The following is a 14,026-nucleotide window of genomic DNA, read 5'->3' as shown; positions in this document are numbered from 1 at the left end:
AGTTCTGGAAACATTAGCTACAGCAATTAGACAAGAGAAAGAAATTAAAGCAATAAAGATAGGAAAGAAAGAACTTAACTGTCATTATTTGCTGATGATATGATACTGTACATTGAAGACCCAAAAAACTCCACCAAAAGACTTCTAGATTTAATTGACACTTTTAGCAGAGTAGCTGGATATAAGGTCAATACTCAAAAATCAATAGCCTTCTTGTATACAAATAACAGACTCACTGAGAGAGAAATTAGGGAAACAATTCCTTTCACAATAGCATCCAATAAAATGAAATATCTAGGAATCAGTCTAAAAAAAAAGAAGCAAAAGACCTCTGCACTAAAAACTACAGTACTCTGAAAAAAGAGATTGAAGAGGATATAAGAAAATGTAAAGATATCCCCTGCTCCTGGGTAGGAAGAATCAGCATAGTGAAAATGGCCATACTACCAAAACTGCTATACAGATTCAATGCAATACCAGTTGAAATTCCAACACTATATTTCACAGAACTAGAAAGAAGAATCCAAATATTCATTTGGAACCATAAGAGACCTAGAATAGCAAATGCCATCCTAGGCAACAGAGACATGGCAATGGGTATAACAATTCCCAATTTGAAACTATACTACAAAGCCACTGTGATAAAAACAGCATGGTACTAGCAAAGAAACAGACCTGAGGATCAGTGGAACAGATTGGAAGACACAAAAACAAATCCAGATGTACTCAACTACCTCATCTTTGATGAAGGAGCTGATCATCCTCAGTGCAGGAAAGATAGCCTCTTTAATAAATGGTGTTGGAAAAACTAGATCTCAACCTGCCAAAGATTAAAACTGGACCCTTATCTTTCACCATGCCCTAAATTAAAATCCAAGAGAATTAAAGATCTAAATATTAAAATAGAAACACTAAACTCGCTGGAAGATAAGTTAGGCAGAACTCTTAAAGATATTGGCGTAGGAAAAGATTTTATGAACAAATCCTCAGTAGCACAGGAACTAGCCGAAAGAACCAACAACTGGGATCTCATCTTATTAAAAAGCTTCTACACTTCAAAAGAAACCATCAACAGAACTAAGAGACAACCTACAATGTGGGAAAAAAATTTTACCAGCTGCTCCTCAGACAAAGGACTATTGTCTAGAATATATAAAAAATCATCTTTAAAAAACTAGAACAAAGTGCTCCAAGTAAAATACCAGAGAGAGCTCAGGCTCAAACTGCAGAGTTCTTTGATCAGGCAGCAGGATACTTGGAATAATAGCTTTGTTGAGCTGAGATTCTCATCAATATTTTTGACCACTGTAGATCCATCATTGCTATCCACAGCTGAAGTTTGGTACTAGGAAGTCTGGTAAAGGCACTTACAATATTCTCACTGTGTATGAAGCTCATGTTATTAAAAAATTATTATGTTATGATTTAAAGTGCAGAGTTCAGATATAGAAATAGTATGAAAGGATATACAGCTAAAGTCCCAGCCTCCTGAGAGGTTAGTTGGGAGGATTTTTTAAATCCACAAGTTTGAGACTAGCCGGGGCCATATAATGGGACCCCCTTCACAAACCGAAACAAATATTTATTTTGTGCATACCCTGTATTAGATATGTGTGGGTGGTCCTGCACTTATGCCAATAAACTCATTATAACTTGAAAATATCGCAAGTCCACAATGCATTTTATACAACTAACCTACCAAACATTATAGCCTAGTAGCACAGGGCACTGCCCAGCACTGTTCATGCTCACTGTGGCGTGGCTGACACAGTTGTACCTCCCAGTGACACAATTGCCAGACTGGGAAAAGACCAAAGTTCAAAATCTAAAGTGCAGTTTCTACTGAAAATTAATGCATTCATACCATTATAACATTTAAAAAATAAGTTGGGAAGTATCTATTATGCCAGGGTGGGGGATTGGATAATTGACAAAGGTAGAACTTTGGTCCTTAAGACCTCAATATTAAAGAGGCAAGAGAGCATTTATAGAGATATCTATAATAAAAGTATGTTCATTGAGAAGAAAATCTAAGGATGAAATTAAATAGGTACTTTATAATGAGCCAGACATAGCATAATTTACCATAACTGTCATGTGATCTCTAGGTCATAGGGTCAGCTTAATGATCCATGAAAAACATTATTTTTAGTATCTTACAATTTTGTGTAGATGACAGGAAACATCATAATGAAAACTGTGCATTAATGAACTGCTTCTTATGGTATTTTGAACAGCTGTATTAACGTCCAAGTTTGACATGCAAGAGAGCTCATATCAATGTGATTTTTCCATGCCTTGCTCTGAGTTTTATAAAAAGTTAATCGGTAAAGTGTGTCTTTACTTGATGCTGTTGTATATCCCAGTCATTCTTGGGCTAACTCCAAAATTCCTTTCTTTCACATGAATAAGTAATGTTCTTTCCACTGATCTTTCATACATAAGTCTGTTAAAAATATATGACCCTTTTCCTATCTCTTATAATAGACATTTCTGATCATAAAACACTTAGAGACAGTTCATCATCATGCTTGTTAATAAATGAATTAAAGCAATTTGACTGAAATATTTTCCTCATAGTACTATGTTTATTGGAAACATGTTCAGAAAAACTGCCCATCGCCTTAGCTTGTCTGAATTCGAGGGGCAAACATTGAATTTGCTTCAGTATTGTTAAGAGTGGATTTGAAGAAGGGCCTACCTCATTTTTGCACAAGAAGATTTTATCAGTATTCTAGCAGCATGCTGCCTCCTTGCTAGGGACCTTCTGAAACAGGACCTTGAGATGTGAATGCCTGAAATCCTTGCTCCTTTTACCGTAGGAAATGAACTCCTGTGCTGCAGTGCTTATTGTCCTTCAGATGTAGCCGTATTTTAATTTATCATATCTCTGTAACCTAAGGTTGGATCCACTCTGAAATGCAAATTTCACCCCCATTCCCCTACTGTCTCCTCAGAGGTGACTCAGAAGAACATGTAGAAAATGCCTCTGACAACTTGCTTTCAAGAGATCCGAAAGGCTAGTGGTTTTGAGATGCAATGCATTCAGCTCTGTTGCTGTAGGCCACTCTGACATTCACAAAACTCATATGGGCCAGAGAACATTAAATTTGATTAAAACTGTGGATTTTGTTTACACATAGGAGAGAACTTTGAGTTCACTTAACGGATGCCTTCACAACTCTGATACCAATCAGTGAAAAGTGCAGGGTATGCTGCAAAAATCGATATACCATTCGCTTTGGACACTTCAAAAGAAAGATAGAGTTTTTGAAGTTAGAATTATGTGTGGCCCAAATAATTCATTTTAACTCTACATCCACAGCTCTTTAACTCTTTGGTAGTGTGTGTGTGTGTGTGTGTGTGTGTGTATGTTTGTGTGTGTGTGTTTGTGTGTGTGTGTGTACGTGTGCACATACATGTGTATGCGTATGTGTACAGGTGGCTATGTTGATTAAAGCGTGTATTAGCAAAATGATATCCACAGATATGAAAACCAAGACTGAGCCAGAAGAGGTACTTCAAAATAGGCAATGAATGAGCACAGAGTGTTTGTCCTCAGCTGTACCACTGGTCATGCCATTTACCAGCAAAGGAAAGCATTATTTGCCAGGATACTTTCTTTAGCAATTACTACATTGTTTCTCTCCAGGAATATACTTTTTTTTTTCCTCGTAGCAGCTTTTTCTGACCCATATTTTAATTGTAAATAATAGTCTGATTACTGGAATATAAAAGGAGATATAATTTAATATTAGAGACATAAGTAAACAGAAATGTTAGGTAAGAAATAATAAGCTCAAAAGTAGCAATATAAGTAACGTGTTTTAGTGCTGGTAAATGTACTTTAATGCTCAGTAGCTCACTGTTCCCTGGTTGTGATCCTTTTTTTTTTTTTTTTTTTTTTTTTTTTTTTTTTTTATTTTTTTTTTTTTTTTTCTATTTACTTACCCTATTCTGAGAGTTCTGAATCATAATCTTTTACTCTTGGAAAGATTTTTATCTCACAGTTTATTGAAAAACCTCCCAAACGAAAATAACTGGATTTTTTTTTTATTTTTAAAAAGATGAGTCAGAGATAGAGTACATTTTTTAAAAATTATTATTTAAAAACAACTTCATAAAAAAGGTTTAAGCTGTTGCTTTGTATTATCCAGATCTTGCCATGAATTATAATCATTTCCCAATTAGCTTATTACTCTAATATCCTGTCCTTTAGATATGCAGTTGAACCATGTCTGTTAAAATGAAGAATAATTCTGCAATAATTTTAGAGTGTATATACAAATCTTAGTATTGAGATTATTTTTAAAGTAGTACATTTTATTTTTTCTTTTAACAAAATGTTGTTTTATTTTTGGTAAAATATTTGTCGCACCTCTTTCAAAATAGAAGCAATTATTATATTGTCTGCATTAGTGGTTAATTTGAACACCAGAACAGTTGTGTTTCTTTTTTTTTTGTACCGGGGACTGAACTTGGGTCCCTGTGTTTGCAAGGCAGTTGTGTTTCTTTAGACTCTTCTGAGTCCTTAAATATGTTATTTGCAGTCAAATTTTATAATTTAGGCAAAAATAACAGTATGGTACAGAAGGGAATTTGCTGATCACATTATTCTAATGAACTCTGATTTGATTTCACCATATATAATCTGTCAAATCTTCATTTACAAATGACACAGGCACCTCAAAAAATAGGTATAGATCAAAAATAAATCCATCCCCAATCTTTTGGTAGGTGAGACAGGATAAATATTTTCAGTCTTGAAATAGGCTTGCAGTGGAAATCCTACTACGACATGAATCTTTTCCTACAGAAATTCCACTCAGCAAATACTTACTCAGCCTCAGTGTGTACAGAGTCTATCACACGCTGTGTGAGACACCGTACAAAGAAATCCTGGACATAAGCACTTTCATTAAACTTCTGAGAGCTTAATGGCTGGTAAATATTTCAATTTCTATATTCCAGATGGAAAAATGTAATTTAACTTGGCAAACTTTTATGCAGTTCAACAGAAATAAGTGGATAGTATGTGCCACAGGATCCAGTAGAGTTATTAAAAATAGTATTTTGAGGTCCAAGGCTCTCGATAAGCAAGTTAAATGAAAACTAAATGCCCCAGAAAATTCTTTTGATGTTTTTCTCAGAACGTGGAACAAGTTAACATTCAATTAATTTTACCAAATACCAAGGAGAATGTCTAGCGTGATTTTTGTTGTTTTAAGAGCATTTACTGTTCCCAGACAAAAACTGGACCAGACAAAAATTTGGAGGTGTGGAGAAGGTGTCCTTCGACTATGTCTCCTTTCATACGTCTTTATGTGTTAATATGCAGTGTGCCACATGCTGTTTTGGAGTCCTTTTAAAGAACCATTTATTGATGAGTATTTATAGAGCAGACTACTATGTTCTATGAAAATTAAATACATATGAATAAATTGTGTGTGAGAAAGAGAGAAAAGACACCGTTGATACATTTTTTAATGAAAATTGACATGAGGTAAGGTAAATATGTATGATACATATAATTAAGCAGTTATAATACTGAAGTTTTAATTTTCCATAGATTCCAGTGCATAAGAGAATGATTTCTGGCATCACAAAGACTTCAAATTGCAGGCTATTTTTTAATTAGTAATTAATAGGGGAAAATTAATGAACCTCACTAACTCTTTGTCCTTACATGTAAAATGGAATCATAAATGTCTTTCCTTATAGGTTCGCTGTTAGTATTAAAGAATGTATGCAAAGAGAGACACTTAGAAAATAACAGTCATTTGCCAGCCTTAATTATTAGCAATAGTACAAAAGGAAAAAATAATTCAAGTGTTTATGAAAGTTAAGAGTAGTCTCTTTTATCTAATAAGAACCCAATAAAATCTAATAGCTGATGGGATTCAGAGTGACACCTTGGTGGAGAATGGGGTGTATATCACTTTGATAACCTGGGCATCATTCACTCATGGCTGAACTTAAATAAATGTTAGCTATGTATTTACCATAGCCAAGCCAGGCACACTGGTAATGCTAGAACATTAGGAGTGAAGAAAATAATCGTGAGAAGCATGAGCCTGATTAAAGGCTTCACAATCTAGTCATGAAGACGGACATATTTGGAACCGAGAAACAATTAAAACAATTAGGAATCATGGTAAATCTACTTTACAAAACAACCGCTTGCAGAGTGCAGAGATAGAGTGTGCTGTAGCAAAGGGAGTCATAAAAGAGTTCACTGAGGAGGTACCTCCAAAGCGGAATGCAAAAGATGAGAAAGAACCTACTATATGCATGGCTGAGGCCCCAAAACAGATTCAAAGGTGCTGTACTTGATCTTAGCCAAAAGGCTGGAAGCGATAAGATTCAAAGGTACAAGTGGCTTATTTCACTGCTGTCACCAATTATAGCATCATCACATTGTAATTAATTTTGGTAAATTCATGCTTGTTTAGATTTATTTCTATCATCAAAACAACTGGCATTTCAAGATGTTATAAACCCAAGGGTTTCAACAGTTTTAAAAGCAGATACCACTTGTATATATTTCAAAATTCAAACAGAAGCAGTGAAACTTTTTGACCTCTTAGTTTTGGAGTTAAAGCAAAATGTGTGTGCCCATGGTCATTACTCCTTATAAAGAGAGAATCAGGATCTAAAAATAATAATACTATAAGCAGGTATTAGGTTAGAAAGCTTTGAAATTGACATTATGGAACCTGAAGTCATATATTCTCTCTATTTCATATTACACTATATCTGGGTCAACCTAAAGTACCCAGAATAAAATTTTTTGTCTTTAGAGAACCACATTTAGGTCGGCCACTTTCTGCTGGGACGTTAAATTATTCTTGGGAGCAAAAACACCACAGCATGAAGACCAGAGTATACTGGAAAAGGGAGATAAAAGAATTGGATTCTGAGCTAATACCCTCATCCTAACTCAAAATATGAAAAGTTCAATAACTTCACAAAAATCTCTTAAAACCTAGTAACATTTCTAATAACCCTACTGAAAAATCCACCTTCCTCTCAGGACCCATAGCAATCTTCCTAGAGTTTTAGGAAATACATTTTCAAAAGCATTGTCTAGACCAGTGGCTTCTCTGCCCCCTCATTTCTGTACCACACATGTAAAACTGTTTCAGTTTTTTCACCCTATCCTCGTAAGTACATTCAACTCTCAATTATCCTCACCAAAGAAGAGGAGTGTTAGTGTAGATAATTGATATTGGTGAATAATCTGCTCCACTCGGCTGTATCCAGCTCCTCCTATTTAACCGGTATATGTTCATTAGGGAGGGAAGGCAGGGCCTTTGGTCTGATAAAGAAAGCCTTGTTCCCCATTTCCCTACCTTGATTCTGGTCAGGTCTGTACCACCTAGAGACTTCTGAAGCTTACTCATAATTGCTGAATGTTACACCATCTACAAGCCTCCACCTGGATTGGACACTAGATATTGCAGAGTCAATAATGAACTCTTCAAGAGCCCCACATGACTGAACAAGTTGACATCAAGTGGACATGCCAACCTCTGTATAATCCTTAACAAACCTGCAACTCAGTTTTGCTAAGAAATGGAAACACTGTCTAGCATACATCCTCATTCCTCCTTTATTATTCTATCACAGGGTATGAGAGGTAGCTAATGGAATTGGGGGCATTTCTCTCCTGTGCAATGAGAGTCCAAAGGAGTTGTCCAAGTTTTAATATACTATAAAATATGATTAATGGCAGGAAGGTCTCAAGACAGAATAGGCCCTTTTATGAGTTCTGGGTGGCAGTGAGTCATACAAAGATTGCTGATAGGAAGTGATAATTGGGGAATCGTGATTTAATCAAATGGTTCTGTCAGAATCACAAACCCTGAGCCCGGCTCAGTCCATTGAGAAGATGGTTACAGGCCCCGACTGTGCTCCCCAGATCTCTCAATCTGTCAGAATCTGCTTCCTTCTCTTGAGCTGCACTCTCTCTGCTGCTGGGTGATCCTTCTCTTTCCCAATTTTCATCCAACTTCACTTCACCTCTCTAAATCTTTCCCTTTCATTTTCTTTCTTGTTTCTCTTCTTACCCTGATCTTTTTGTTATCTCCCCCACTTTAATTTCTATACCCTCATTTTTTGTATAGGACTTCTTCCTCCTTTAATTTACTCTTAACATATTATCTTTAGTACTTTTCTTAGCTTCCCACCCCGATATTGCTACTTCCCTTGCTCCTCTCTGCTTTAGCATCCTGCATTCTGATTCCATGTCATTTGTAGAACAAGACAGACAGATGCTTTGCTGCTACATGAAAGTGCCTTTTAATCTACAGAGCAGAGATCAGGAGCTGCCTTTTTGTTTGCGGACGTCAGGAATTCAGGGCAAAGGGCTTAAAAATACAAGAGTTTTTCCTTGGAACAGCATGGAGTCTCAGCATGGAGTCTCTTACTGTGTCCTTATTTTACTTGATCTACAAAGTAAAAATCTGCACCTATGATGGATTCCTAAATACCACTAATGACACAGCATATACACTGCTTGCACCAGTGCAGACAGCCAGCTTAGGTCCATGACCATTCATGCATTTTACCTATTATCCATCTATAAATTCCTTTAAAAGTCTGTGATCATTAACAATGTATGTTTTGATGCCTTTCTTCAATGCACTTTCTGAAATCTTTATCTAAATAGAATGTGTTCTGTTTGTTTCTGACGTTCTCTTTGTAATTAGATGTGACTTTTGAGTCGACAGTGAAGGCCCACAGTTGGCCTGCTGGACCACTTAGCCAGACCATACCTATGGTCTGCAGATATTACCCCTATATTATTCAACTATCCCATCCCTGGAGTGCAATATCTGATGCCTTCAATGTAAAGGAGTCTGGATTTAATTTGGCTCATGGTTTCAGGGGAGTCCATCCAGGGTTGATGGCTCAAAGGCAAAAACATCATGGCAGAAGGGCATGGAAGAACATAGGGGCTCAGTACATGAAGGCAAAGATGGAGCTTAGAGAAACAGTGCAAGACAAGAAGTGGCCAGGGACCAAAGAGAGTACCCAATGTCATACACACCTCATGACCCACCAAGATATAATCAGCAATGTTCTTTACTAATCCATTAGGTGCCTCCTAAGCTAAGTAACCGACGATTAAATTTAACCACCACAACTCCACAGTGTTCTCCAAATACTAACTCTGATCCATGAAAGAGAAACACAAGAACAGCCAGCAATTTTAGGCCAGTGCTACTCACAAAAAGAACAGCAACAGCAGAAAAACTACTTTGAATTTGAAGGAAAGCCTTTGCAGAGGTCCAATTTCATTCTTCCTTTGGGTTGATGATTCATTGAATATAGAGATGGGCCCACAGCTGTGTACCCAGCAGCCAATAGCATGGGGTTAAAGATTAGGCTGCTCTGGAAGCAGAGAGTCCGTGCCACACCCCGGTCTCTGTACACCCAGTGTGGTCACCCAGGCTACAGAGTATCCAAGGGAAATTCCTTTCAGAAGTCATTTCAGGGTGCTTCACACATTTCTGTGCCTGTGGTTTTAGCTAAGGTGCTTGATGATTTCACCTTTCTTTCTTTCTGTGGTATTGGGATTGAACTGAGGACCTTGCTCTTGCAAGGCAGGCACGGTGCTGCTAAGCTAAGTCCCTGATTTAACCTTTCTTGACCTTCTTCTAGTGATCTTTTCGGAAAGCCAAATGTCTAGCTGGCACCTTTCTTGTGCCTGCCATACCTGTGCCTCCTGTTTCTGCTAATCCAAACGTCGTCGTTGTGTGCAAAGACTACGGAGTAAAGAGTGAGGAGAGCTTGTGAGTTACATGCAGTTTGGAGTTTTTCTAACTTGGGCAGATTGTTGTCAAGATTGGAAAACACAATTAATTATTCAGCTCATCACTTATTGAGGTAAAATGAATCCTCACCAAATAATGCACAGCCCTGAATTTCTTTTAAAAATCTGGTGACTTTGTTTATATACTTGTTTTTAAACATATCTAACATAACTTTGCAACTTTGCACACTGAGTATTTCCTAAAAACTTCATGAAGGAAAAAAAATAGAGCCATTCATCATTTCCACTTTTTTGCAGATGTTGAAATGGAGAAAGAGATGAGGAAGTAGACTCATTTACAGAGACATTTGAGAAAATAACCACAGTTGAACAGTAAGCCAGTCATGTAATCATTTTTTCCCTTCTTAGGGGGGAAATATTTTACACTTTCCGCGGGAGTTAAATTGATACTTTCTCAAACCCAGTGCTGTGAGGCTCAGGCAGAGGGGACCACCTGTTACAAGGGTTACATAGATCAGAAGATAATTCTCAGCTGTTTAAACAAATAAACTTCAACACCATGGGTCACTTCTACATGCTCTTTGTGTCCACATCTCCCTACTGTGGTGCCAAGCCATTTACTCCCTTTAATTGAGCGGACCTGACCTTTTGTACCTGTGCCTTTTTTAGTTTGCTATGGCCACAGTAAAAAAAAAGAAAATACTAATAATAATCCAATGATAAAAACAGATGCCTGCTACATAAGTCAACTTCCATTAACAACAAGGAGGCTGATACTAGAACTTACAGGCACTGGATAGAGCCAGCTTGTGGGGCTAGGATTGCCCAGGATACCAAAGAAATAGCAGGGACCATTGCTCTCCTGTAACTTGGCAAAACACACTGCACAATGGAATTTATAGCTATTGTATCTCCCACAATGACTCCTTTCTGGTCAGTCTGGAGACCCAGGAAATCACTTCTATAGTTTTGTAAAATCAGCGGAGTATGTGCCCTGGCAATTCCCAGTGGTCTGGGTCTAGTCCTTTATGCACAGCAGGAAGGCCAGGGAAGTCCAGAAAGCAGACCTGAGTGGGGAGCAGAGTAAAATGCGTTCTTCCTGGAGCCAAGAGCCAGCAGCCTCCTACAGAGCAGAAGCACCAAGTTCCCGAATCCTCAGCTCACTAAGCTATTCTGGTCACTTTGAGGTAGCTATCTCTTCACTGCCTCTCAGGGGAAGCATTTTCCACCCCCACACACTTCAGAACTTCTGTTCACTTTCAAGTTTCTTTTTTTGTTCTTTTGTTAAGATCGTTTCTCTTCACGTCTTTCAAAGCTTCTTTGAGGATTCTCGGAGACACAAAGCACTCCTTTTGGAGGGTGTTCCTGGTTGTTTCAAGGAGGAGGCTGAGGATGAGATCTGTGTGTGCCAGTGTGCACACAGCCACTTGAATCCAGAACATGCAGATGCTGGCCAGTGAGGGTGTAGGACATGATGATCCATTTGGGACAGATCACCTGAGGAGTCTATGGCAAGAGAGGCTTTCATTCTGTACTGCACTTGTATTTTTCTGTAACCTTGTAGGAGTTACACAGCCAGTCTTCTTTTATGCATGTTCAAGATAAGATAATACTCATCCATCTTCATTTATCACAGAGGAAAGGACTACATGGCTATTATTTAGGTTATGCTATTGCCTGATCTTTAAATATTCCATGTGAAGGTAATTGTGTTTAAAATCACTGTTTTTGTATCCTCAGCACACATATTTAACTACAGAATGCTGCTATGTAAAAAAGCATGAGTGTAGGGTGGAGAGCCTGATTTCTGGAAACCCAACCCTACTACTTATTAGCTAGGCACCCCATTTCCTCCTATGGAATGAATAATATGATGCTATCCACTGCAAATGATTATTAGAAAATGTAACGGGCACATCTAGGAATGGAACAAAATGTGGCATCTTTGAATAGCCACATGGCAATAAACAGTGACATCACTGCTCTGCAGACCAGACCACGTATGTCGTCTCCTGTCTTTTCAAGGTTTTCAGCCCACAAAAAGTTTTTCAGACCTCAGGAGATCAATGTCTTTCTACTTGCTGTTTCCTCTATGCAGAAGAGTCCTCTCTCGTTGCCCAGTCACCCACCTTAACACCATCTCATGTTCAGCTTTATCTCATCCTTCATATCTCCCCCATAGGAAATTCTTTCATGTGCTGCCAACTCCTAATATCTATTTTGGTACCTTGTATCTTTACAGCAATTAGAAAAGCTTGAGATTATTTCTCTCTAAATGTGAGGGATTTCTCCTAGTGTACCATGATGACTTGTGGGCAGTAATCATATCTGTCTTATTGAATATTGAACTGCCTTCCTCAATGTGTTCATTAATCTTATGTTAATTTAAGTAAGGTTCACTTTGTGTAAGCACAGTTCTGTGCACTTAGATATAGTAATGAAATAAAAAAGCAAACCCTTGCCATTGTGGAATTTATAGTGTCATTGGGAACAAAAAAAGAAATAAATTACATCAAGAAAATATATAGTATAGTAAATATTAATAGGTGCTGAATAGATCAATAAAATGGTAGAAAAACTTGGGTATTTTGTCTTAAGAGTATTTATGTTTTTAATAGGGTCATGAGGCAGGTCTCACTATAATAGGTGCAAGAACAATGCAAGAGGAGGACAGAAGAGCAAGTACAAAGGTCTTTGGGTGGGATCTTACCTTCTATCTTGTAGAAAAAAGGAAGAAAGAACAGAGCACCATGTATGAGGCAGAGTGGAGAAAGTGAGGGGAGACCAAAAGGAGATGGTGTAAGAGAGACCTGAGGGTAGGGCCAGTGGGAGGCCCTTTGCTTTAACTCTGGGCACATTGCATTGCCCTGGAGGAGGAGAAGAATAAGTAGTTCAGTTTTTTTCTTTCTTTTGGTACCGGGGATTGAACTCAGAACCTTGTGCTTGTGAGGCACTTGGCAGAACCACTGAGCTAAATCCCTGGCCCAGTTCAGTTTTTAATGGGACCATTCTAACTACTTCAATGTGAATATATGCAAAAAGACCTAAAGCAGAAGCAAAGAGACCAAGAGGAGACTATTCCACAAATCTAAGATAGTCCAAACTCAATGAGTGCTTGTGAAGAAGTAGTACATAATACATACACACGGAAGACTGTGAGTCTGTACATGGTTATTTGGAGATGTGGAGGCACTGAGACTGGAAACAGGGCTTCTCGTATACCCTTGTGTTTTACATTTCTTTGTGTTCAGATAATGGTGTATGTCTCATCCCTACCATCCTTAAAGCTGAAAAAGACAAAATGTTGGTGACGGTGGATAAGACTAGAGAGAGTTAGGAAATAAGACAATTGACCTATATTGCTTGGAAGCAATGCCTTGCTTTAGATCTGGAAACAGGTATTTCTTTCTTCTTTATCACCTCATTGCAAAATGAGAATAATTTTTAATACATGAGAAGAAATAGGGAGACAGAAAGAAGTAGGAAAAAAACAAAACCAAACTGCTGTCTTCAGAGAGAATGTTGGTGAAAGTCACTGGTCATTAGGGTTCTGACTCAGATGAACTTCTTTTTTTTTTCTTTCTTATCCTTAAACCTACTGTGAATTGTTTTAAGGTTTTCACCAGTTGTCAATGGCGTCATCTAGCTTCAGAAGAATTGGCTAAATATTTAACTACAAGCATAAGTAATGATTTTAATCAATAACGACTTCAAGAATAACTAGGTCTTTGAGAATTCTGTGCCATAAACTCATTTCAAATTAAGTATTATTGAGTGGAGAAGACTTCAAACTCTGTTTAGACAAATATATTTCTTGGCATTTGACTATAACAAAAATGTTCTGTAGAGTTTCAAAAAACCCAAGAATCAAATATACAAAATTATTCTCAAAGGAAAAAAATAATGAGAAAAAGACAGCTAAGCATGAGCTTTCAATTTTTAGCAACAGATCTGGGATTACCTGGATAAAACCTGTCTTGTCCATTTCAATGCAGACTTCCTCAGCTTGATTTTTTTCTGTATACAGGAGAAAAATATGCATGCATAGAAGGTGAACAAACATATTTGAAGTAGCCCCATGCATTCAATATTGAAGAGTCAGTTGAATCTAATCTTGTTCCTCTTTTTCAAAGCTTGGAAATTTTATCTCTTAGAGTTCATATTTTTAACCGGAAGAATTGGAGTTGAGAAAGTTGTTCTAGCCAGCAATAGGAGAACTACAAAAAAAAAAAAAAAAAAAAAAAAAAA

The sequence above is a fragment of the Fukomys damarensis genome, unplaced genomic scaffold (genome assembly GCF_012274545.1).
Source record: "Fukomys damarensis isolate Sample0158 unplaced genomic scaffold, DMR_v1.0_HiC HiC_scaffold_24, whole genome shotgun sequence".
Classification (NCBI taxonomy): Eukaryota; Metazoa; Chordata; class Mammalia; order Rodentia; family Bathyergidae; genus Fukomys; species Fukomys damarensis.
The sequence above is the reverse complement of the archived record's forward strand: the minus strand, read 5'-3'. Positions refer to the sequence as shown.